This window comes from Pipra filicauda, unplaced genomic scaffold, assembly GCF_003945595.2.
Source record: "Pipra filicauda isolate LSUMZ 115617 unplaced genomic scaffold, ASM394559v2 scaffold25_size4600443_pilon, whole genome shotgun sequence".
NCBI classification, from domain to species: domain Eukaryota; kingdom Metazoa; phylum Chordata; class Aves; order Passeriformes; family Pipridae; genus Pipra; species Pipra filicauda.
Genome location: NW_024104376.1, coordinates 4,447,562 through 4,472,830, shown reverse-complemented (window position 1 = coordinate 4,472,830; position 25,269 = coordinate 4,447,562). Strand labels below are relative to the sequence as shown.

The window sequence follows — 25,269 nt, the reverse complement described above, 5'->3', positions numbered from 1 at the left end:
TCAGCAAACGGATGGACAAGTTCACTCAGGCTCCTCTAGCAACCCTGACAGCCTTCTGCCAGGAAGCCAGACAGTGGGAGAGGAGGTTAAAATACTGAGTGTGGGGAAAAGCATTGCACTGGGGGAAACAAATATAGTACTCGTATGTAAGTAGAGAAAGTCACTCACCGCCATGGGTCAGATTTGACCTAGTATTGATCACTTGGGAGGGATGCAACTATCAGTCACTTAAAGAATAAATATAACATGCTGTCAAGTCTTTCCCATTAAAATAACATATATAGCACTTATATAATGTCAATGGATTTTAATGACCACAATACTTTTGTAAGCTTAAATTTGGATATTTATGTTTTCAATTATAGAAACAGAGCTACTGAAAGTTTCAGTCCAAAACAGCCATTGATTTTTTTCGGCAACTAAAATGTGCATGTCTGTGCCTTGCCCAAAGTCAATTTGGGCAGGCACATCAGAGATCAGCAGTTCCTAAGTCTGAGCAGTGAACTTTTGATTACAGCTTATTGCCCTCCAAATGTAATTCCTTTAAAAATCAAAACAGGTCCTCCAGAGGAGGATTATTAGGAGTCTGTTAAGGATAGAACAGCACAGGCCCAAATTTACCAACAGATGAGGCGGCTGTGGCGTAGGCGAAAGAAGGCATAAAATGTTTATCCCTTTAAGCCACAGTGACTGATGAAGGGTAAGCTGGAGGGAATACTCTCCAGAGACCTCTCCTGCACTGCACTGCTCCAGTTTTCCTTTCCTCTCTGCTTGTGGTTACAACTGTATTATTTGTCCCCCCACTAAGATAAACACAACTTTCCCACACTTGAATCCGTTATGACAAATTTACTGGGTTCATTCAGGAAAACACTATCTGTTGCTTCTTGATAGCTCCACCACAGAAAGATAAGGGCAGGCTGATGAAACATCAAGCTTCTCATAACTAGGGAATCCATGGCTAAGGGACAGGCAGGCAGTGAGGAAGCTCTTGCGCCAGAGTAGGCTGGGCTCTCCTCAGAAGCCCGTGACAGCTGGAGCACCCTTCCAGCTCCGACACATCAAAGGTGTCATTTGGGAAGAAGGCCAACTTTGATTTGTGTCAGGACCATGACAAGCAAAAAGCAAAGCCAGAAAGTCAGGAAAACGGTAGAATGCTGGAGCCAAACCATTCCCAAGGAGTGGATAACTGAGAAGTTAAAAACACTTTGCCAGATACTTGCAAGTGGATGACTCAACTTAGAGGATGATGTGCTGATGTCATGAGCTGCCCTGCAAGGGTAGAGTGGCTTCATGACAACGGGCAGCTGGAGTCCTTTCAGGTCCACTGCAGCACGAAATGCAATGGCAGGGAGGAGCCCACTCCAGCACACACTCCTGAACCCACATGCTTTCATGTCAGCTAAGCCCTAAAAATAACATACTGTATCAAAAGTGATTTGATAAAGTCTATCCAGGGGCTTTTTTTTCCCCTCTGCTGTTGCTTGAAGAATGTTGTGAGCAGTTTCATCTCGGTATTTCAATACTAACAGATGCCTCTGCTTCTTGCACTGATAGAGGAGAGCAAAGTTTTCACATAGGGAACACAGTTACTCCAACCTACCTGCAAGGCAGTGATGAATACAGCCCCGGGGACCACATTTTTCTGGGTACAGCACATTAACAGAGCATTAACCGGGAGAACGTTAATTACACATTGTCGCTGCTGCTCACCCAAAAGGAATTCAGCCTGGCAAAACATTATCATAAAAAAGAAGGCATTTGGAATGAATCAAAGTGTGTGTGATATATATAAATGCCATTTGCATCCTGCCTAGGAAGACTCCACAAGACTCATGGTTTGCATCTGGCTGCCAAGGTCTCCACAGCACCATCAAGCACACCCTCAGATGATGGTCCAGTGACTCTGCACTTCACTTAATGAGCACTGACAGGGAGATTAGAACAAAAACCAAAATACCCTCTGGTAACATTTCTAGATATAAAACCTCCTTTTCTAGTGAGTTTTGAACTCTATTTTTCTCTTAATAATTCTGTTTTAAGACAGGCTTCAACATTCCAGTGACCGTGGGCCAAGACATCTGGGTCTCTGAGGTTAGAATGTGCTGTGAGGACACAGCTCCCTGATTCTCTGCCCAGTTTCATCCCCAGAGTCTCCCAATCTGCTCAAATCCTCACTGTCCCTAGGGCCCATGAGCCAGATGGGGACAAGCCAGCACAGCACACCCCAGGCACTCAGCTTGCACCCATCCACCCCTCAGGGAAGGAGACCAGAAGGTCCATTTTGCTATGTCTAGGTCTGCTGAACATGCCACAGTGTAGGGAAGACAGTCCCAAAGAGTCAAAACAGGTCCTGTCAGTTACAGAGAATTACATTTGGTTTCCATTCAGACCAGTTATTTAATGGAGTAGTGATCATCCATCTTCAGGGCACTCTGAATGAAAGCATACCTGTCACCACCACCATTACCAAGTCACTGTTCAGAAGAGCAAAGTGATCTGTATTTTAAAATCTATGCAAGAGCTACGTTCAACAGCTGGTTCTGTTACCAAACCACTCTGCTGTTAATGTATGCACACACACGGGGCACAGACTGGTTGTGAGCGTGTGGCTGCGGGTGAAAGCCCCACTGCTTCATAAATTGTGCAAAATCATCCATAATCTCTGCAAAATACAAAATACAGTTTGCTCTCTGTTGCCTGTTCTGCACAGCCCTTTCATTACAGAAACATCTGTTCGAAGTGCTTTAGCTAACGGCTCGTCAGAGTTTCCATTATAAACCCCCATATTCAAGGGGTTACTGCAACTGAGCCATAAAAAGTTGCTCCAGGCTCAAACTTGGCATAAAAGGTCTCCAGTGGGAGAATTACTTTTTTTCTAAACCTAAAATGTTAAAATACATGCGGTTAAACAAAAGAAATTCACTTTCCCTTAGAGACTGCCTCTCCCAATTCTATATGTGTCAGACCTACGTACGCGTACTAACATTGTGCATGAGCCTTTAAGAGAAAGCTATTGATTAATTAATTCATTAAGCTATTTGTTAAAATAAAGTCATTAACTTCACTGCCTTACTGATTCATTTAAAATATAAGTGGTCAGGTGATTTCAGATAGAAAAGCAGCAACCACATAGAAAATAAATTATCCATCTATATAAAAAGCAAGGGAGAGGGCAGCACTTTTAGGTCATATTTTCATTCCTAGCTTTTAACTTTCCTCTTGCAGACAATGGGTTTACCCTTGGGCTGGCAGTAGGATCCAATGTCCAAAATGACTGAGGGCAAGTAGAGAGGATATTTCTTTTCAGAGGCAGCCTGCGCCAGCAGGATGGTAGAGATTAGCAGAAAGATGTTAAGTAGGAGGAAATATGCTTGTTTAGAGAAGATAAGCAGGGGTGTGTGTGTGTGTGTGTGTGTGTTTCACTGTACTGTACTGATCAAGGCAGTTAAGGTGATCCACTGATCCACAAGCAGTGGTAGACACAAAAATCCTCCATGCAGCCTGGGGACGATGAAGAAGAGGCAGAAACCATGGGAGAGTTCAATTTAGGAAAGTCTGGTTTGCAAGTAAAAGAAGATGAAGCAAAACTAAAAGCCAGGAGACCTTTGAATTGAAAGAGGGTTCATTTTTCAGGCTTGAGGGTATGAGCAGTGTTGATGTTCAGCAAGGAAGCCCTTGGGTATAGAATGAGCAAAACTCTTGTCACACCATTAATTGTGCTGCCCCTGGCAGCTGCAGCAACAGACTTCACTGCTGATCCTGCAGGAATTTAAACCCATGAGTAATCCCATTTAAATTAATGGGATTATGCTTCTGAAGTGTAGAGTTAAGCATATGTGTATTAGGTTGCTGGAGCTGGTCTGAGGTGACAAGCAGGCTTGAAGAGCACCCTGCCTGTGGTACTGATGCTCTTTGTGTTGCCATCTCAGTATCTCCTGTACTTCCATCCATCCATTGGAGAGGAAGGCTGCTGAATGAGCTGTAAGGTCTCTAAGGAAAGCCCCTAAACTGGGGGAAGTCACGCAGTCATTCACCATTGAATGAGTGCCACCATTGAGTGGCACCATTTCCCCTGAGTCAGTCCTGAACAAAAGTCCCAGCACAGCTTTAGATGGGAAACTACTGCTGGATGTGCACTTCCCTTGGAGGGGATGGAAAACAAACATCCTGCTGGTGACCACCACATAAGGTCTCAGCAGCTCTCTAGGAGAGTTCATTTTTTCACCCTGGTGTTTCTGGTCAAAATCCAACTGCTGTAATTCCAGTTTTCTGGTTCACCCTCCCAGCATGGACTCCTGCTCTCTTGTGGCCTCGGCTGCATTTCTGAATACCAACAAGCAGCTGCTGAAGCTCTGATGGGTGAGGGACAATGTCTCTATACAAACAGTAGATGACCCAGACACCCCCAGAGAATGAGCATGATGTGAAGAAACAACACTGCCTCCTTCACTTGCACTGAGGAGTGCTTTGGTTTGTATTAAAATTGCTCAGCATGCTTAACTACAGCAAAGTGACTCCCCAGCCTTCACTGACATTGGAACAACTAGAGAGTTCACTATGTGCAAATGTTCCCTTTAATCCCCTCAAAAGCTTCAGCTCTTACAGTGAGCTCAGGGAAAAGCTGTGAACACTGTGTGGTATCTTATATGAGTAATGCACATGTTATGTCCTGTCTATGGATGTAAGAGAGGAAAATTTCTTCACTTCATCTTGCTATCAGCATGCAGCATGCTAGAGAGGCTCCTGATTCCTGAGTGTTGGCCAATCTCCTCCAGAGCTCTGGAGTCAACACTGGCATCACCTGATACCTTGTAGCACACCCTCTCTTGTGCTTTGGGAGCTCCTAGAAAGAAAAAAATCAGATGAGGAATGTGTCACTTAAGTCATAGGTTATCTGAAGTGAAGGGTACCCATGGCTTCCTTCCTTTTTCCTGTTTTCTGCAACTTTCTCCTTAGGCAGTTGTCACCATATTTCTTAGATAAAGAACACTGATATGACCCCTTCTTATGTTATTGATTACTACTATTATAAAAAAAGCAAATATCCTCTCAATTAGAAAGATTATCCCAAATATAAGACCTTTGACTGGATTGCTCCTCAGCAATTCAGTTTTCCACTTTTGTTTTATGTGAACTGTGTGGATACATGCTTTGACTTGTTCAAAAACTCTTCTTGAAAACATAAAAAAATATTAAAAATCTGACAACAAATGCTGACATTAAATAGCTGGAAAGCTGAGATTGACATCAACTAATAGGAACTTCCTGCTGCTACTATGAGTATTTCTACCATTAATGACTGTTATATTATTTGCTTATCCCTGATTGTTGTCCATGGCATGATATGAGCAGGTATCAGACAGGTCCTTCTGGAACAGACCAGTCTTTAAAGATTTGCCTTTGCTGTAAGAATCATAGAATCAGCTGGGATGGAAGGGATCTCGGAGATCATCAAGTCCAACCCTTGATCCAACACCACTGTGGTTACTAGACCATGGCACTAAGTGCCACATCCAGTCTCATCTTAAAAACCTCCAGGGATGGAGAATTCACCACTTCCCTGGGCAGCCCACTCCAATGCCTGATTACCCTCTCTATAAAAAATTTCTTCCTAATATCCAACCTAAACCTCCCCTGGCACAGCTTAAGACCATGCCCTCCTGTCTTACTGATAGTTGCCTGGGAGAAGAGACCAACCCCCACCTGGCTACAACCTCCTTTCAGGTAGTTGTGGAGAGTGATGAGGTCTCCCTTGAGCCTCCTCTTCTCCAGGCTAAACAACCCCAGCTCCCTCAGCCTCTCCTCATAGGACTTGTGCTCAGATCCCTTCACCAGCCTTGTTGCTCTTCTCTGGACCTGCTCCAACACCTCAATATCCTTCCTGAGCTGAGGGGTCCAGAACTGGACACAGGACTCCAGGTGTGGCCTCACCAGCGCTGAGTACAGGGCAAGAATCACTTCCCTGGTCCTGTTGGCCACACTGTTCCTGATCCAGGCCAGGATGCCATTGGCCTTCTTGGCCACCTGAGCACACTGCTGGCTCATGTTCATCTTCCTGTCAATCCAAACTCCCAGGTCCCTTTCTGCCTGGCTGCTCTCCAACCACTCTGTGCCCAGCCTGTAGCGCTGCAGGGGGTTGTTGTGACCAAAGTGCAGGACCCGGCACTTGGCCTTGTTGAACCTCATCCCGTTGGAATCAGCCCAACTCTCCAGCCTGTCCAGGTCCCTCTGCAGAGCCCTCCTGCCTTCCATCTGATCGACACTCCCCCCAGCTTAGTGTCATCTGCAAATTTGCTGATGGTGCACTCAATCCCCTCATCCAAATCATCAATAAAGATATTAAACAGGACTGGGCCCAACACTGATCCCTGGGGGACACCACTAGTGACCGGCTGCCAACTGGATGCAGCTCCATTCACCACCACTCTGGGCCCACCCTCCAGCCAGTTCCTAACCCAGCACAGAGTGCCCCTGTCCAAGCCGTGGGCTGCCAGTTTTTCCAGGAGTGTGCCACGGGAGATGGTGTCAAAGGCTTTGCTGAAGTCCAGGTAGACACATCCACAGCCTTCCCCTCATCCACCAGGTGGGTCACCTGATCATAAAAGGAGAGCAGGTTGGTCAGACAGGACCTGCCCTTCCTAAACCCCTGCTGGCTGGGTCTGATCCCTTGTCCATCCTGTAGGTGCTGTGTGATTACACTTAGGATGATCTGCTCCATGACCTTGCCAGGGGCTGAGGTCAGGCTGACGGGCCTGGAGTTTCCTGGGTCCTCCTTCCAGCCCATTTTGTGGATTGGCGTGACATTCGCCAACTTCCAATCATCTGGGACCTCCCCAGTGAGCCAGGACTGTTGGTAGATGATGGAGAGCGGCTTGACGAGCTCTTCTGCCAGCTCCCTCATCTCCCTTGCGTGGATCCCATCTGGTCCTATAGACTTGTGGGGATCCAAGTGGCTCAGCAGGTCGCTAACTGTTTTCTCCTGGATTACAGGGGGGCTATCCAGCTTCTTAGCTTTGTCTACAAGCTCCAGAAGTCAGCTTGCAGTCAGGACAATCTGTCTTACTGTTGAAAACTGAGGTAAAGAAGGTGTTAAATACCTCAGCCGTTTCCTTATCTTTGATAACTATGTTCCCACCCATATCCAATAAAGAATGGAGGTTTTCCTTGTCCCTCCTTTTGCTATTGATGTATCTGTAGAAGGATTTTTTGTTATCCTTCACAGAAGTGGCAAGATTAAGTGCAAGTTGTGCCTTTGTCTCTTTAATTTTCTTTCTACACGACCTAACTATATCCCTAAACTCTTCCTGAGTAGCCAGCCCTTTTTTCCATAATTGGTAGTATCTTTTTTTTACCCTAATTTCTCTCAAAATCTCCCTGTTCAGCCAGACTGGTTGTCTTCCCCGCCAGCTTGCCTTTTGGCAGACTGGGACAGCCTGCTCCTGTGCTTTCAAGACTTCCTTCTTGAAGCATGTCCATCCCTCCTGGACTCCTTTGTTTTCAAGGGTTGTTTCCCAGGGTACACTCTGAACTAGTCTTCTGAATAGGCCAAAATCTGCCCTCTGGAAGTACAGCATAGAGGTTTTATTGATGGGCCTCCTTACACCCCTGAGTATTGAAAACTCTATTATTTCATGGTCACTGTGCCCCAGACGGCCTCCAACCACTACATCTCCCACCAGCCCCTCTGTGAACAGAAGGTCTAGTGGGGCCTACCCCTGGTAGGCTCATTTACCAGCTGGAGCAGGAAATTATCCTCTATATGCTCTAGGAATCTCCTAGACTGCCTCTTCTCTGCTGTGTGGAGTTCCCAGCAGACATCTGGCAGGTTAAAGTCACCCACAAGAACAAGGGTTGACGATTTTGAGACGTCTGCCAGCTGCTTGTAGAATAATTCATCACCCTCATCACCCTGGTTGGGTGGTCTGTAACAGACTCCCACCAGGATATCAGCCTTGTTGGCCTTCCCCTTGATTCTGATCCACAGGTACTCAATGTTCACAAGAGTTATATATTCTATACATATATTCTAGGCATTAAAATACTTTTCCTGAGCAGTGACAACTAATGTCCACTCAGTGTATCATTCCATTTTGCAATTTCAAACATGCTCATCTCTGCAAGTCCAAGAAAAAAAAGGTCCTTTTCTTTGCACATTCCTTACATGAAAGTGCTGAAAATCATGTATTTAAAATGAAGGGAGATTGATGTGAATATGTTACTTTAACAAGAAACAAATCTAGTATTTCCATAAGCAATTAGACTATGTTAATAGTCTACAATCTATCATGCCATGAAATGACAGAAGCAACTTCTTAACCATGTAAAGTGTCAGGCATTCTGCTAATGTTTCTACTTTAGAGAAAAGATAGCTCACGTTTCCATCTGGACCCAACTCAGCTGTTGCGAAATAGCAGCATCAGCATCCAAAACAGCAGAAACAGCAGAGAGTCAGAGTTCAGGTCCCAGTGCCATCCTGTTTTTTCTGCAAGAACAAGGCAAATGACCCTGGAAAAATACAGCAAAATGCTTCGGGGAGTGGTGCTACCCTTGGCTGTAAAGCGCTCTCTGAAGTAATTGCTGGGGGTGTTGACTTGTCTTTCTTTTATTTTGCTTATTAAATATGATCTGAGATCCTGTGAGCACTTCGTATGTTACACTGAAACTTCACATTAGGACTGGGATGGAGATTCCTTAGCTGTGGTCCACGAAACACCAGTGAGCTCACTGTGCCTGCATTATGTTGGCTTTCATCCTGGTCTTCATCTGAGAGGAAAAGAGCCAAGGGAAGGAGAAGAGATGAGATAAACAGCAAAAGCAGAACCCATGGTCAACTTTTACAGGAAGGTCAATACCCATATTCCTCTAAAGACCTCTTAAAAAGAGGCACAAATGCTTTTTCAGTATGGTTTTCCATGTAATGTAAATTGCCACAGGGATGTTACACAATGACTAGGAGGATAAGTGCCATGAGGCAATTTCTTTATTGGGATGTGGAGCTCATCACAGAAAAACTGGAAAACACCTGTAGGTGTGGGAATAAGTTTCTACTCTTACTGGAATAAAATACACCCTAGTCATCGTGCGGGCCTTTCAAGATGCCCCAGCGTACATCTATTTCTGTCTGTCCTCCAAAGGATTACTTCTTTTTTTTTTTCTTCCCACAGATGAGATGATTTACCTGGCATTAGCAGAAGAAAAGCCATTAAATCATACAGTTAAGGTGGCCCATGATGAGCAGAAGCCAAGTGACATTGGCAAAAGGAGGAAATGAAGTGTGTGAAATGCAAGATTACGCCAATGCAGTGCTAGAATTGGCTTTCAATAGACCATATATGTTGTATTCCCAATGAATAGGTACAGCACTGAAGTCTGACCTGAAGACCACAAGAACTGAAGGAAAGTTTCCTGTTGACTCCAAGGCCTTTGGATGACAAGCATTTGCAGGAAGCACCATTGATTACTGAAACTGCCCCAACCCCTGAAAAATTAAGTTCACTAAGCTGTACCTCTTTCTGCCACTACTTCTACCTCAACTGTCTGCCTCAGGCTGATCTATTTTAAATAATTATTTCTTTCTGGAAGTTTAAAAGCTTGAATCATCTGAGATGATGAAGTTGCATGGAAAGCTCCTTTTCCACCTCCTCTTCCCGCCCCCATGTCACAGAACTGTGGAGGCCTTGTTCATGAAACTCATTATAAGAACTTGAAATCTGACAGTGAAATGGCTTTTCAGACAGAGATGTGCCTTTCACATCTTTGAAAGTCACATATATGCAGAAAAATCTAGGTTTCCATGACCAAAATTGCCCAAGACACCCTTGCTATGTAGGATATGCCAGCCCGGAGCTGACCAGGACTGATTGTACCACTCTGCTCTGCACTGGTACAGCCTCACCTTGAATATTGTGTGCAGTTTAATATAAGAAAGAGATCAAACTATTAGAGAGCATCCAAGAGAGGGCAACAAAGATGGTGAAGGGCCTCGAGGGGAAGCCATATGAGGAGCAGCTGAGGTTACTTGATCTGTTCAGCCTGGAGAAGAGGAGACTGAGGCAAGACCTCATTGCAGTTACAACTTCCTCACGAGGGGAAGAGGAGGAGCAGGCACTGATCCCTTCTCTGTGGTGACCAATGACAGGACCCAAGGGAATGGCCTGGAGTTGTGTCAGGGGAGGTTTAGGCTGGGTATTAGAAAGAAATTCTTCACCCAGACTATGTCTGGGCACTGGAACAGGCTCCCCAGGGAAGTGGTCACAGCACCAAGCCTGATGGAGTTCAAGAGGCATTTGGACAATACTCTCAGGCACATGGTATGACTCTTGAGGATGGTCCTGTGCAGGGCCAGAAGTTGGACTCAATGATCCATCCTTGTGGGTCTCTTCCAAAGCAGCACATTCTGTGATTCTGTGATTCTGTGATTCTGTGATCTAGACTGCAAATGGATTAGTGCAGAGACATTTGAGAACTGCAAAGCTTACCCCTGCTAAGAAGAGAAGGAGGAAAAATCAGGGATGAATCAAGGAGTGAGAAACACATATTCATATACCCAACAGGGATGGGAAGGAACAGTGGCCAGAGATGAGGAAGACGCAGCTTTGCTGCAGCTCTACCCACACAGCTTTACGTGACTGATCTACACTCCCTTACAGTATGGTTATGGTATATTTTACAGTATACATTGACTTTTAATTTTTCTGTGCAGGTTTTCACAGCCTTTCCTTCCTCCTGTGGCTTTTACTACCCAAGAAGGGAGAGAGGCAGAACGAAAAGCTGCAAACCGAAGGGAGTGTGGGTGTGAGGGGGTTTATGTGTGCTTTAGTTTTGAAGCTTTGGCCTGAAAAGAGATATTTTTGTTAACAGACTACAAAAGATGGATGATTTGCTGTGCTGAGAGAGTTAGAAACTCCTGCAACGTCAACACAGTTCATTGAAAGTTAAGAGGGGGCGTGTTATTTTTAGGTGTTAAGTAATTCACAACATTTTGTGTTTAAAATAAAATATTCATCTGTATCATTATGAGTCATCTTTGTTCAGATAGTTTACTAAAATATTCTCCTTATGTAATACTATCATCCAACATGCCTGAGTTCTCTATTTTATTTTAAAGTTGATGTACAACAGAAAGTTTACAGATATACTTGTGTTTTTAAGGTTAATGGCAAAGTGAAACAATATTTCACATATAGTCACTATTAACAAGTTGTAAAATGTTGACTTCTCTTGCTGTATTTTTAAATATTCTGTGTTTTTTCTATTATTATTTTTCTTCTGCAGTTTATGTGCTGTACGCCTGCAGCCAGGAACATGTGTTTCCAATTATCCGAGCTTTCCATACCAGCTTTGCGTTCAATAGCGACTTTTTTTTTAAGGTACAGCTCCTCCTCCCACAGAAGTTAATATTCCTCTCCTTTTTCACACAGCTAACAGCAGGGGCTCTTGATTTCAGTCTTATTTTAGAAATCATTTGATTTGGAGCTCCCCCAGACAAGAACATTATTTTCTTCTAAACTTCTTTTACTTTTTATGAGAGAAAACCAAGCTTTCATACTGAATGCACATGAACTGTTGAAACAAGAGAGGGAAAACTGATGTCATCCAGTCTGCCTTGTAGGACATATTCTCTAGTTTCTTATACAGTGAAGAATCCAATTTGACCACTAGAGCCATAATGGTAGAAATATTAGACTTTATCCCATCCTTAGAATTCATGCTTAGGCCTTACAAATGCTATCCCTGAAGTATCTGAGCAACCTGTATCCAAGTACTGTGTTGTAAGGTCATAAACTGTGATTATGACAATTTTTACATGGAGAATTGAAGCAGATAGATGTTTGTGCTGGCTTAGGACTAAAGCTTGCATTTGACTTTTCTGTGTGCATTTCTGGAACCCACCATTTAAGAAGGATCTGACATGAAAATGGACCCCAATCTGAGGCATACTTCATCAAGGTAAGAGGTGTAGCCAGAGAGAGCCAGGTTGTGTTTTTCCTAAGCAGGAGTGGGGCAGTGTATGACTTGGAGTAGGATTGGTGCACATCCCTGCATCCTGCTTTAGGTTGGGATTAAACCAAAATACAACTAGAGAGCAGTTTGAAAGTGTCCTGGGCTTTGTCAGTTTAAATGAAGTTTGGGCAAGTTGACCAAGGCCAGCACAAAAGCTTGAACTCAGAATTATCCATGAATCCGCTTAATGAATCTTCATTAACAACTCAATTTTCTTCCTAGGACTGGAGAGGGATCAGAAGGGGCAAGCCACTGGGGTAGAGGGTGGTTTGGGCCCCAGGCAGCAGAAAGGTTGGTCAGAAGGTGTTAAGGTGTTTGGAATAGGTTATAAACCCCTGGTCTTTAGTCACTGAGTAACCAAAGATTGAACAGGAGGTCACTCATCTGACCTCCATGTGAGAAAAAGTCACGATCCCTCATTTGTATGAGAAGGACCACATGAACACTGCTGAGCATCAAGACATGTGGGTACCTCCTTCTGAAGTACAAACCTAGTGAGGCAGTGCATGCAGCAATTAAAAGGTAGGCAAGCAAGATGTTTAACCCAAGAAAAGTCACTCAGAAAGGGGATTAATTCATATTTGCTGTTGCATGATCTTCCTCCATGGACGTACTGTGTAGCCCTGAAACAGATATCTGATCAGTGTAATGCTCTGTTTGAAATCTCCAATGATAATGTGACAAAGCACAAATGAGGGATCCTGGCTGAGCCAGGACGAGTGCTTCCACTGGTGAACACTCACAGAGGGACTCACAGCAAGTGAGAGTGGGATGAAGGCAGACACCACCTCCCACAGAAGAACTGAAAGAACCTCTCCCAAGGAGCAGCCTAAAGCCAGAGTGTAAGCAGCCAGAACAGTGATGTGATGAAGAGAAATATGGAAATGAGACATCTGCAGAGCACATTCCTCTTTCAGGGAAGTGCTGCAGTCTCTCTGTGACAACGAGTCTCCTCTAATCACTACTTCTCCCCAGGAACCTTTCTGATGATGGTCCCAGGCACACTGAGGGACAGTAGTGGAGGACAGGCACTGCAGGCCTTCTGAGCACAGGATACAGCACCTTCTGGCTCATTGCATCTAGCAGAGGCAACCCCACTACCCACGCTGTCCTAGTTTCACCCTGCAAAATGTCACATCTTTCTGCAGCAGTCCCAACCTTCTGCTTGGACAATCTCCTGTTCATCTGAATATTTCAGGGCCACAATAGAGCAGGCTTATATTTTACCATTCTGCTTTGTTTCTCAGTCCTGTTTCCTCATCAGCATTTGAGGGTTTGGATTTTGACAACACACACATATGCATTTGCATAAAAATCAAATGGTCTAGTGAATTACAGTCGGGGGAGAAATTTTGATTTGAGTTTATCTTCCTCTTTATAGATGTGTTGCCATGATGGCCATCACCTATTTCCAAAAGCTGTCAACAGAATTAGAAATAACATCTTTTTTCCAGTGGCCTTTCATTTTATGGACCCCTCTAAAGCTCCCCAGCCTAATAATGCTTGTACACAGCCTCTGCTATATACAGATATACAGATATAAGCATATGAAGTTTGCAGTATTTATAACAGTGTTGACTCTCACATGTCTATGACAAGTCTCATGGCATCCATCCATACTTTTAAATGCTCAGCTCCTTGTGATAAGGGATTGACAAGAAATGTAGCACTAATTTTTATGTATACATTTAGTGTTCATTTATAAAAAATGCTTAAAATAATTGCTCACATGACTTCCAAAGACTCAGGTCATGAGAAGCTTTTCTTTTCTAAAAAATCCCATAATAGCTAAACTGATCTGGTGATCAACTGAGGTTTGTCATAGTGTTTATAAATCTCTGGAATTCATGAGTTCTGTTTGTCATTCAACTTTTCTGCAACAAACCAATGACAACAAATTGAGGAGGCATCTTTTTCAACTATTTTTATAAAGGAAACTGGGGGAAACTTTAGTGACAAAGGAAGAATGAGCCTGGTGAGATGCTCATAACATGTGCAAGGTGTCCTTCCAACTCAGCCCTTTCAGCACAACTGATGGCCTGGGAACCTATAGAGAATGATGCAGAGAGACTCAGAAATTCAGATTTCCCTACACAACAGCATTTTGTTGCTACCTGGGTCCATGGTGCATAACTCAACTTACAGTAGTCTCTCAAAGTTATCTGGAGTCTCCATATATCTCTGGCAAATGATGAAGCCAGCAGCTATGCTCACACCATAGGGACATCTTTAGTAGCATTTGTCTTCTTTAGTACCCTTAACTGTATATTTCTATACATCATTTTTTGAGCAGAGCTCATTCAAAAATAATTGTTTGGACATGTCTTCGGTTTCCTCTTTTCACATGCCACATTGGTAAAAAAGAATAGAGGAAAAAAAGAGGTCTATGAAAATATTCCCCTTTTTTTGCCATTGCAACAAGGAACAATGAATGAAAAGGAGAGGCAAAAAAAGGAAATACTTTAATGTTTTGGTTTTTTTCCTATTTTAAAAAAGAAAACTTTAAATACAATTAGAAATGAAACATGCACAGCCTCCTACGCACTGATGCAGCCTGTAGCTACCACCAAGGGTCAAGTGCTTCTTGTCAAGGCAGTTTCTAATGCCCAGACCTTTTCAGAACGTCAAGAGGTGCTATTTACTTAATAAATGCACAAACATGTCGTTAAACCTGTTAGAACACAGCTTCTGCTGTATCTCAGTGAATGAACAGTGGGGAAAGTGGCAATGTTTCTTGGGTAATGTAAGAGCACATGGTTTGTTGTAGGAGGGAGGGGGCTTGGTGCTTTTCCTAGTGCAACATTGCCAGCAGGGATGCTGATCTCAAAAGTAAACCTTCTTGCCTGCTCATTTAGGAAGGAGCGGACTAGTAATAAAAGTGGCAGGGATTTCCAAGCAAATGTTAAAATTGAAAGCCAGCGCACAAAGAGATATGTTTTGTAGTGCAACAAGAATTCTCTAAACCAGTTAATTACAGAAGTTTTGCAAGAAAAATAGTGTTTATAGTTTATGGTAAGTTGTGTCAGTGTTTATGAAATCCTTTTGGATAGTGTTTTCTGTTTATTTTCTCTAATGTTTGCTAAGTCTTAGCATATGTTGTTGTAAATCCAGATAGAGTCACAGTGTGATTGGGGAACTTTGTTTAGCGTGCCACAGTGTTTCTCTGGCATCCAGTTTCTGGTAGCTACTGAGAGAGAGGTCTGGAATGGCTGAGTGCACAGGGCAGGCCATGCTCTAAATGGAAAGTAAATTAGTTTCATGTGAATATATTAAGTCATTTTTTTCAAGAATGTAAAGCCTTCGGGTGACTGAAGGGTGGAGAATGACAAAACTGGGATCTGTGATTTCTGTCTCCAAATATTTTTATTATTCTGTTGAAGTCTTCTCAAATCCAGTAAGTAGGGCGGTGAAAATTAAAGAAGTGATCTTTATTTCAAATCTATACTGGAAAAAAAAATCCTGACAATTATAATGATAAGGTTTGTCATTGAAACATGAAAAATAACAGAGCTTGGGGCCTCATAGGTTAATGATAACTTTCTCAAGAATTTTGTTCACAATCTCAATAATGATTTCATGTGCTTTATCTTTCACATACATAGATAAAGCCTTTTAATCTTTAATTAACTGATTTGTCTTAATTTCGTAGCTGTAGAGTTCTTCGTGGAAGAAGGGAGAATTTCATTATCAGCTATAAGAATACACAAAGCTACATCCTGGGGTTATATAGCAAGTGATCAGAAAGTTCAGATACTGCGGGTACATGAAGGGTGGATGTGGTAGAGGGGTTTTTTTCAATTTAAAAGCAAGTATCTTGACATCTGTACTGAGTAAGGCCACTGGCTTTTTTTTTTTCCTCAGGTGATGGGGGATTTTTTGCAGCTGCTGTGCCCTTTCAAGACTCTTTATTCACTTTTTAGCTTCCATAACTCTGGTGGCCTGAGTTTGAAGTCTTCTCTCTACTTTGTTTCTGCTGAAATGTTTCTGTATGGTTTATTATTGTCAGCTTCATTATTTTGCCCACCATGCTGTTCCTGTTCTCCCTTTTAGCAAGACTGACAATAACAACTTTCTGTAGAGTTTTTCAGCAGAAATTTCTCATCAAATGAAACTTCTCTCAATAAGCACAACCTTTTTTTCAACTTATTTTTTAACTAGAAAAATGGAAAAATATAATACTTTTTGTGGTTCTGCATGGAAGCTGTTGGAGACATTTTATAAACTGATAGTTTTCCATTGAATATACCAGTTATTAGTTTTACCCCCTTTGAAATTTTTCTAGACAAACAAAACAGTTTTACAGCAAGCACTTGCTCTTCTGCTTACAGCCTATTGAAGGTGCCTGGGGGATGCTGGTCTTTTTAATTATTGCTTTATCCCCTCTCACCTTGACCTAACTGTGCCCTGGTAGGGAATGTTTGCCTACCTCTAACTGATTTACAGCAGATGTTAGTGGTAATAAATTATATCCCACTTCCCCCAGCTCCCTTTTTTTTCTAGAGCTGCTTGAATGTTTTCAAATGAAAAGTCTCTCAACCTTAAAATGCTTTTTTTTTTTCCAAAATGCATATTTTGAAGGGTTATGGATTTTTTCTCTTCCCCCCCACCACCCCCAGTTACACTGAAAAGCAAAGGCTGCATTTTATCCCCTTTCTTTATTTTTGCTTTCCTTTTGCTACTGGAAAGAATGGCACTAAGAGGAAAATACAAGAAAAGGAAAGGTAAAAAATACCGTGACAACAGAAGAACTTCTATGGAAAAAAAGTGAATAACTGAAATAGCTCACTGGCAGAGCTCATGGAACAAGAAAAAAAAAAAAAGTTCAACCCTGACATGTTTTAATTTTTCCCTGTTTTTCCACCAGTTCCCTCTTGACATTACCAAGCAACCACTTGGTCCTTGTTTCATGAAGCACGTGCTAGGCCAGGTAGATGACTTCATGCCTCTTAAGTCAAGCATTTGTTCTACCAGCTCTTTGCACAGATGCAGCTGCCAGAGTTCCAACCACGCTCACAGGAACCAACCTCCATCACCAGTCTCATGCTTCCTAAGAAATAGCAGGAGAATGACCGGGAACATGAGGGCCCAACTTGAAAGGTATTTCCTGAGTCAGAATTAGGCTGGAGATCAGAGGAGAGTTCCTGAGGCAGGGATGCCCCCAAATCCCCATTTTCCACCCCAGTTCTGCTGCCAGGCTCTCTGCAGTGTTGCCTGGCCATCACAACCTAACTCCACAGACTAGGTATAAGGTCCAAGCCTGGCCCCTTCCAGGGAATGCTGTAACCAGTGTTGGTTTGCCAGAGCTTCTGTCCATGACATTATAAACACAAACACCCTGTAGGTAATAGAAGGTGCTGAAGGAAGCCTTTTCCTATAGTGCTCCTATTTTGTTCCTAGCAGGGACCTTAATATAATGATACAGGTTAATATTGCATGTGGGACTTACACTAAGGCCATTTCAGATGAGCTAATTGCCAATGTCTTAAGTGAGGGCACCAGTTGGTGGATATTATCTCTGTGTCTAATTATGTCCACCAGCAAATTGCAAAGTGAAATTCATGGTACTAATTTTATTTATTTATTGATTTCTGTGAAATCCTAGAAGAACCAGAAAATCTGAAGACGTTTTCTTTTCAACTTGCTTTAGGCAGAACTGTCCCAAAAAGTCAATTTTCAGGGAGAAGAAACATTTTTGGAAGTTGGCCCTTTCCTTGGGAGTCTGTAAACTCTAAAAAGCAGAGAAACCTGTAACTGTCTTCCTACAGAAAGGACAGTGAAGTCCCTCCCCATCCTGCAAATATGCAAGGCTTAATTGTGTGTGTATGCGTGCTCATAATCCTATGAATTTAAATTTGGCAACTCTCATGTAAACTTCACTTTATTAATTACATCTGTGGGAGCAAAGGGTCAGCTCTATGAAATATTATTAATTCTGCTTGCTTTTGTAACTAGCTAAGAGCTTTACATTAATATTGTAACCAAGTTACACCATATAAAAGAAATAAAGACACAAGGCACAAAGAGCAAAGTCTATATTCTGAAAACAACCAACCAAACAGGCTTCATCTTAATTTTGCCAGGAACTGAAGAGTTTGTTCCTCAGTTCATAGAATCATACAATGGTTTGGGTTGGAAGAGGCCTTAAAGATCTCTTTAGTTTCAGCCCCTCTGCCGTGGAACCAAATTCCTTGACAAAATGGCATAAAGGGAGTTTCCAAACTCCCCCTGCTACTTTAAGTAGTCTCTCCCTATAATTTCTAAGGAGGTTATGGGGGTGTGCGTGTGTCCCCACTGCATCATCCCTGGAGTAAACCATCGCAGCCAGCCATACAAATCTTGTGTTACAGCAAAAGAGAGGTGGAAAAAAACCCAGGTAAAACTAATTCGGGACTACCAGGTAGCCACAGTCAGTGGCACACAGGAATTCAGGCAGGTTGCCCTGCTGTTTCAGGGCCCAGGGTGCATCTCCTTCTCAGATGAGGAAAATCATTCACTTTTTAACTAACACATCACTGTGTAGAAATCAAGGGAGGAAAAATCCTCGCCAGAGCGCTGAGAGAAGGAGAGGGCAGGGTTGATCGCAGGGCTGCTGCTCAGACTTCGGAGCACTCAGGCTTTGGAGCCCCCCGGGCAGCTTGTGTTTCCAGGCGTCTCACATCGCAGATCTGATTTCAGGCTCAGCCACGGGCAGGCAATGGGTTAACGGGGGACGCAGCACGTAAACTCTATCTGTGGAGATTATGGCATGTTTATCCAGTGTTCAGATTTCCTGTCTGAGTGTTTGGATTTCCTGAAATCCCTGCTATCAGCCCAAGTGCTGTCCACTGAGCAGATCTTTTTTTCTCTCTTTCTTTTTTTTTTCTCCCCCCCCCCCCCCCTTTTTTTTTTTAACTTTGCTCACATGGTAGGTTTTCCTTCCTGCTCTCTTTCCAGTTGTAGTGCCTGTGTCTACTCACCGGTCAGGACATTTATGGATGCAGATCAACACGCTTAGACTCCAGAACTCTGAGGATTGCCGTAGATTGGATTTCCTTTCTATTATTATTATTTTATTTCAGTTTATTTTATCATTTTGTGGCAAGAAAAGCTGAAGAAACATGCTCTTTTTCAGCTGCCCATGGGAAGATACGTTTTAATCTGAGATGGAATAATGGCCTTAGGCTTGAGGAGCAAATCTGGAATGGGAATTCAGACTGCACACGTCCTGGTGAGTTACAGCACGTCGGGGCTGAGAGTGGCTGGTAACGAGCAGCACGGAGACAGGGACAAAGGCTGAGCCCGTCCATTCAATGTGGCTGCGGAGCAAACTGCAGATGGGTGAAAGCTGAAGTCAGAACTTTTTCCAAAAGTCAGAACTTTTTCCAAAAGAAACAACCGAAGTCCATTTTTAGTTCTAAAAATACACGCTGCTCTACATCCCAGATAATGCCTAGGTAGCAAAATGCGTAAGGCCAGACTCTGTGAGTCCTTACTCATGTAAGTAACTTTTACTCCCATAAACAACCTCAGTGGCTTTAAAATGAGCTCGTGTAAGAAAGGAATTGCAGAATAGGGCCCACTTTGTAAATTGCAATGTCTCGCTCTCAGCAAAAATTAATCTGCAAAGTAAAATGAGCATTTTCTGAGTGTCTTTGCATGTTTCCTTGGCCTTTTATGTTTTATTGTTGATCTAGATTTACATTTTAAGAAGAAACTATGTGCCAACTATTTGTCCTATTGTCTCTTAAATAAGTTTGCAGTAGGAGTGACAACTGTATTCTCATGCAGCAACATTCTGGGAGGCCAGGAAGGGGCTTTCTGTTGTTGGAGGGAAAATGCTGAGTGCTATGCTGCTCTGAATGAACTGGAAAGCTGCATTCAGACATGGGGTTTGGCTTAGATAAGGTTTGAGCTTAATTTTTGGATGTGAGAGTTCATGATGGCATTATCAGCCTTAGGTGGTTTCAGTTAACCACAGTCACAAATGCAATGAGTTGATCAGTCTCTAAATCACTGCCTCAGAATTTGAAAAGAAAAAGTCTTCTTTTCAGGCCTCTTTCAAGCAGATTTCATTGTTGGCACCCATGGAAGTGTTGCTGGAGTAAGATGTGGAAGATAAAGCATCATCACTGTTGCAACTTTTGTTCTGTCCCATAGCTAGAGGCTCTGGTTGTGCTGAACATTCCTGAGCTGCTCATTGGAGCCAGTCCAGGGATTTGATTCTGTAATTGTAAGGGAAAAGTTTGATTCAGACCTTGCTTAGATGTGTGAGGAAACATCTATAGGAAACCCAGCTTTCTATAGTAATTTTACTTTAGCTCTGATTTTCCTTAGACTATTTCGTAAGTCCTGAATTCTAGTGTATAATACTGCATATCAAACAAGAGACTTTAATATTTAAATTTTGGGGGTTTAGTAGGACAGAATACTTTCCTTTTTTTATATACCAATAAAGGGAAAGAGCCATTTTCCAAATTCTTTGCAAAGTTTCCAGATCTGAAGTTTTTAAACTAATTGCCTGATGTGCCGGTTTTCCATACAACCCTTTGAATGTGATCCTGCTGCTCATCTTCAAGGTTTACTTTGCTATCAGAGGAAAGTTTACAAGACCAGCCAGACCAAACTCGTGTCTTGTCTGCCTGGGAGCCTTCAGGAATTCATTTTAATCATTAACACGGGGCAACACTGAAACGGATGGCATTTTATGCATTGAAAGGTCAGTTCTTCCTGTGTATGTAGGTTGTACTCTCACTGTAGTGAATTGACTGTCAGAAATGAAAGGAGGGCCAAGGAGTGCCTCACTGAGTTAGACTGGACCTGCCTTGTGGGTAACATGCAATTTGGTGGTCTGTGATGCAACCAAACCGGCTGTAGCAGAAATGTGCCCCTCTCAAAGCTGAAAGAAGAGTCAAATGTCACCAATGATCCACGAAATGCAGAAAATACAGAGTACGGATGAGGAGTCAGGGGAAATATAGAGACTCATCTAGGTCTACCCAAATTTCCCATCTTTGGAAATTTTGTTGGCTTTCTGACGAGCAAGATGCTTGGGACTGGTTTGGCTGTGGGGTTTTACCCCTTTTCTGCAGGGTTGTCAGAACTTTTCTGGTTTCATCCAGGTTGGAAATGCTGTGGGAATAGTTTTTCTGGTGGTATTTTGGTATTTCCTCTTCTGCTCACACCCAGAGCAGGAAGTGCAGAAGCACAACCTTCAGCTCATTGTGTACGTGTTTCTTTTTATAAACCTGAATTCTCTGCCCTCCCCCCTCTTTTTTTTCTTTTCCCCTGATAGCCTTCACATAGGATTAAGTTTCTGTTTGATTTAGACTGAGAATTTTTTGTCTTTTCACAAAACTATACCAAGCACTAAGTAGTTCCTTAATAATTCCCTAATAAGTGATTATCATATTAGTTTTTAATTATCTAAGTGCTATATTACCAATCAGCTACCCACAGCCAATAATGTTAATGTAACAATATCCCCCAGTAGGTGCTTCTGCTGAACCTTCAGCAGCATGAGGACTAACTGGTCACCAAGACCTACCTACTCAGTTGCCCATGAAAAAATTCTGCAAAAGGTCTTTTTTTTTTTTTTTTGTAACCCACCACAACCATTAAACTCTGTAAGATTAGACTCTTCATGCTTTAATGTTCCTTCCCTCACTCATTTTCTTTTTCTGCATCAGTGAGGAGGTTCAGCTCATATGCCCTCACTCCACGTGTCCAACTCACTCACCATCACAGCTGCCAGTATTCCTGACTTTCTTGCTGTTGTTGGCAAGTATGGATAAACAATTTTGACAGGTACAGAGTCCTGCAGAGCTAACTTCATACACACAGTGATGTTTCACTGCTGAGATGATGAATAGACCAGAGGAACTAAACCACTTTCCCCAAAAATGTTCCCCACATCCAAAGCTTTTAACCCCACCCTTTTATGCAGTTTTCCACAAAAAGCAAAGGATTCAATTTTGTTTCATACCTGAGAAAGCAGATCACATTTAGATTGCAGCTTTTGCCTCAAGAATCTCTTAGCCACCTTGTATTGTCTTTAATCTGCCATTTTATAAACGAAAATAAAATTAAGATGAATCTTAAAGTTGGCCCATGGCAAAATAATTATCTCTATTTCCACTTGGGTCCACTCTCAGGACCGCTACGTGAACAGCTCTGCCAGTCGTGTTTGGCAACTGTCCCCATGTTGGATTCCGTTTGTAAGACAATTTGCTCTTCAGCATCACAGTCCTCAAAAAGGCAAGGAAATACAAGCAAAGGGAAGTTAATTTACTTCACTAAAACCCTCTGTAATTTAAGAAGATTTAAGTAGAGGCAATGGAATTACTGAGGGGATTTGAGTTCTGTGTTTGTTTTGGGGTGTTTCTTTTTTCATTGCTGTTGGCTCCAAGTCTCTCTCTTGGGCTTTGGGGAGTTGCAGTGCTCCAGGGAGAGGGCACAAGGAGAGGGAGGGAAAAACTATGTGGGCCATTATTTCAGAGACTGATTAGCAGCAGGGCTCTGCCTAGACCACACATTGCTCCTCCCATGTGGCACCCACAAGCCAAGCTCCATCCATGCTGAAGAGAGCGAGATGTGAAACTCCTTGCTCAGTCCCCCTGAACCCCAACACTGCGTTCAGCCCCGCCAAGTGATGTTTTTAGTGTATCCTCCTCTATCTTGACTGGAGTTAACAAAATCCATCTGTCTCTGTGAGTCAGCAGAAAAGTATTTGGTTTTTATAAGAGTTAAGGGACATGGGATAGGGCAATGTCAAAGTGCAGAAGTCTTCCCCCAGCTAGGCTCTTGCGCATCACACACAGAGAGAAGGTTGTATTTTCAGTTCCTATTCACCAGACAAGCTGATTTACACTAGCACAGGACGTGGCCCGTTGGGGTACATGGCCATGGCTGCCGAACAAGACTCCTTTCATCAGCAAACAAAAGTGCAAATGGGCATCAACCAGCACACACCGTGATGCAGCAGCTGCTGGCAGTTTGGGAAAGCCAAAAGAAAACTCTATTTTCTTCTCATCAAAAGCAAAATGAGGAAGCCTCCCCTCTCCCCTTCCTCCCCCGACACTACCACCCTGGCTCAAGCGAGTTGATACGTAGGTATTTGTGTGGGGGTTTGTTCTCAGTGGTTAACCACATAACAATTTGAAGCATGTGGCTAAATCAAAAGAAACTGCCTTTAAACATTTGCAGGCTGTAATTGTGTTGGAGAGAGTGGAACCCCGGTTGGGGGCTGCTGGCCGCCCTGGGGGCTGCGGCAGGAAGCCTTGAACATCCCACAGCAAGGTCCCGCGAAGAGGGGGGAAAAGCTGATTTTAAGTCTAAGAACTTCTTGACAATGCTCTGCAGCCAGGGCCAGATGTTCCCAACTCCTCTTTCGCGTCTTTACTTGGTGTGCCAGGGCGAAATGCCTGACGGGAAACAAAACAGAGGGAAGAGAGGTGGCAAAAAGAGGGAGAGTGTTCTGTCACACCACTTTCATAAATAAAGCCAGAGGAAAAATAACAAACAAATTGGAGAAGTTTTGCTGTGAAGCTGAGCGTGCCTGAGACTGCTGTGTAATCCCTGGGGGAAGGAGTGAGAGGTGGGTGGTGTGCGTTGGAGAACCAGGCTCTGGAGGGGAGGGCAAGGAACAACCGTGTTTGGGAGTGGTAAAATGCCTCATTAGAGCTCCTTCATCCCTCAAACCTGAATTTGTTGGACAGGGAGGAAAGACTAGAGAGAGATGTACTTGTGTAGGTAAAGATTCCAGCACCTGCATGATGCCACATTATCCCAGAACTGTGGAGCTAATGCTAACATCCAGTTTTAAAGCATTTTGGGCTTAAAGAAGATATAAAACTGAAGATTGCAACATTTCCCCATGGGAGAAGCTGTCCATGAGACATTCTGCAAGTGGTTTGTGACTCTCTAAGGTCATGGGCTTTTAATTGCCATTTGATCCAGTGCATCCTCAGTCCATGATTAGGAAAGCCTTAGTTACACATGGACATAATCCAAAGTGATCATTGCACAAACAAAAGAGGGAAATCAATCTTCTTCACCCAGCTGCAAACCTCACTTATAATTTAGTAGGTAAAAATACCACATCTGTACAATCACCAGAATGGTCCCTGATCTAGCAAAGTAAATGACTTTTGGAGTATGGCCTTAAGGTTGAAAACTCAACCTTATTTGGAGAAAAAGCAAATAAGGCCTTGACAAATCCTCTCTCCTGGTTACAGTGACTGAAGCTGTAGCCTTGTGAGACAGGGATTAGATGGGCTGGGATTGCAGTTAGAAATCTAGCTGTGCCCCAGGGTCCTGGAAGGACCTGCAACTCCATGCATCCCTCATATCTGTTCTCCAGCGTGGGGAAAAAAGAAATCAACTTTTAGTTAGTGGCTGAACGACACCCCTGGGATTGCCACCTTCTAGCATGGAATTATGATGTAACCACAGGTAAATCACTGCAGGCACGACCTAGACCAGCAGCAGGAGCAGCGTGGCTGGCTCCCACTTACTTTTTGTTCATCTCTGCAGGAGCCAAAAGGGAGCAGGTACTTGGGAAATGCAGGGCACATGGTTGATGTTCTCCTGAAAACTATGGTGGAAAGGAGAGGAGGGAGATGTGTCCTGCCACGGCTGGCACAGCTGCATGCCCCTTTTATAGCAGTTGGCCAAATGCCTAGAAAGCAATTTTGTCCTGGCTAGAACTGTCAGACAGAGAGAGAGCAGGACATTTCAGGTGCTAGGACAAGCCTTATGGTATCTAGATTCAGCATAACACCAAGCCCTTAGCATAGTGCTATGATTCTATATAGGAACATAAAACCACCTGAGCCAATGCTTCAGGATCCTGTCTCCAGTAGTGGCTGACACATGTAGGATACAACAATTGAACAGGAAGAACATGTAGAGATATATCCCCAGATTACAGCCCTGGCTTTCCAGGATCTCATCTAGAGGATTTTCTGAGCCAGAGCTCATACTTAGGATGTGCTTGTCCTGCAGATATTAGCAACATGGATTTGTAAGCTTTTTCCTAGCTAATAGACATTTTAAGTATCAATTTAAAAGAAGGCTTTTATGGGTACACAAGATTGGTAGACAAAGGTGGGTAAGCAAATTAATGGAAGGAATTTTGTCCTGAATTTACAGGTATTAAATCATTACTGACAGTGAGGGTACAATCCTAGTTTCCTAGTTGATTTATAGTAGTGTTACAAACTGAATTTTGTGGAAATATTTCAGTTTTATTTGTCAGTAAATAAGATTATGCCAGCACCATGGAAA

The 25,269-nt window shown here is 43.1% G+C and overlaps 1 long non-coding RNA gene across 7 annotated transcripts in view; it reads right to left on the bottom strand.

Annotated features, from left to right (window-relative positions):
* Positions 1-18,892: 18,892 nt before the first annotated feature.
* Positions 18,893-25,269, bottom strand: part of LOC113998654 — a 28,974-nt gene continuing 22,597 nt past the window's right edge. For all 7 annotated transcript variants that reach the window (XR_005563841.1, XR_005563835.1, XR_005563838.1 and 4 more), the window contains 2 exons: positions 21,968-22,041; positions 18,893-20,207 (listed from right to left, as the gene is read on the bottom strand). This is a non-coding gene — a long non-coding RNA (uncharacterized LOC113998654). The remainder of the gene's footprint in view (positions 20,208-21,967; positions 22,042-25,269) is intronic.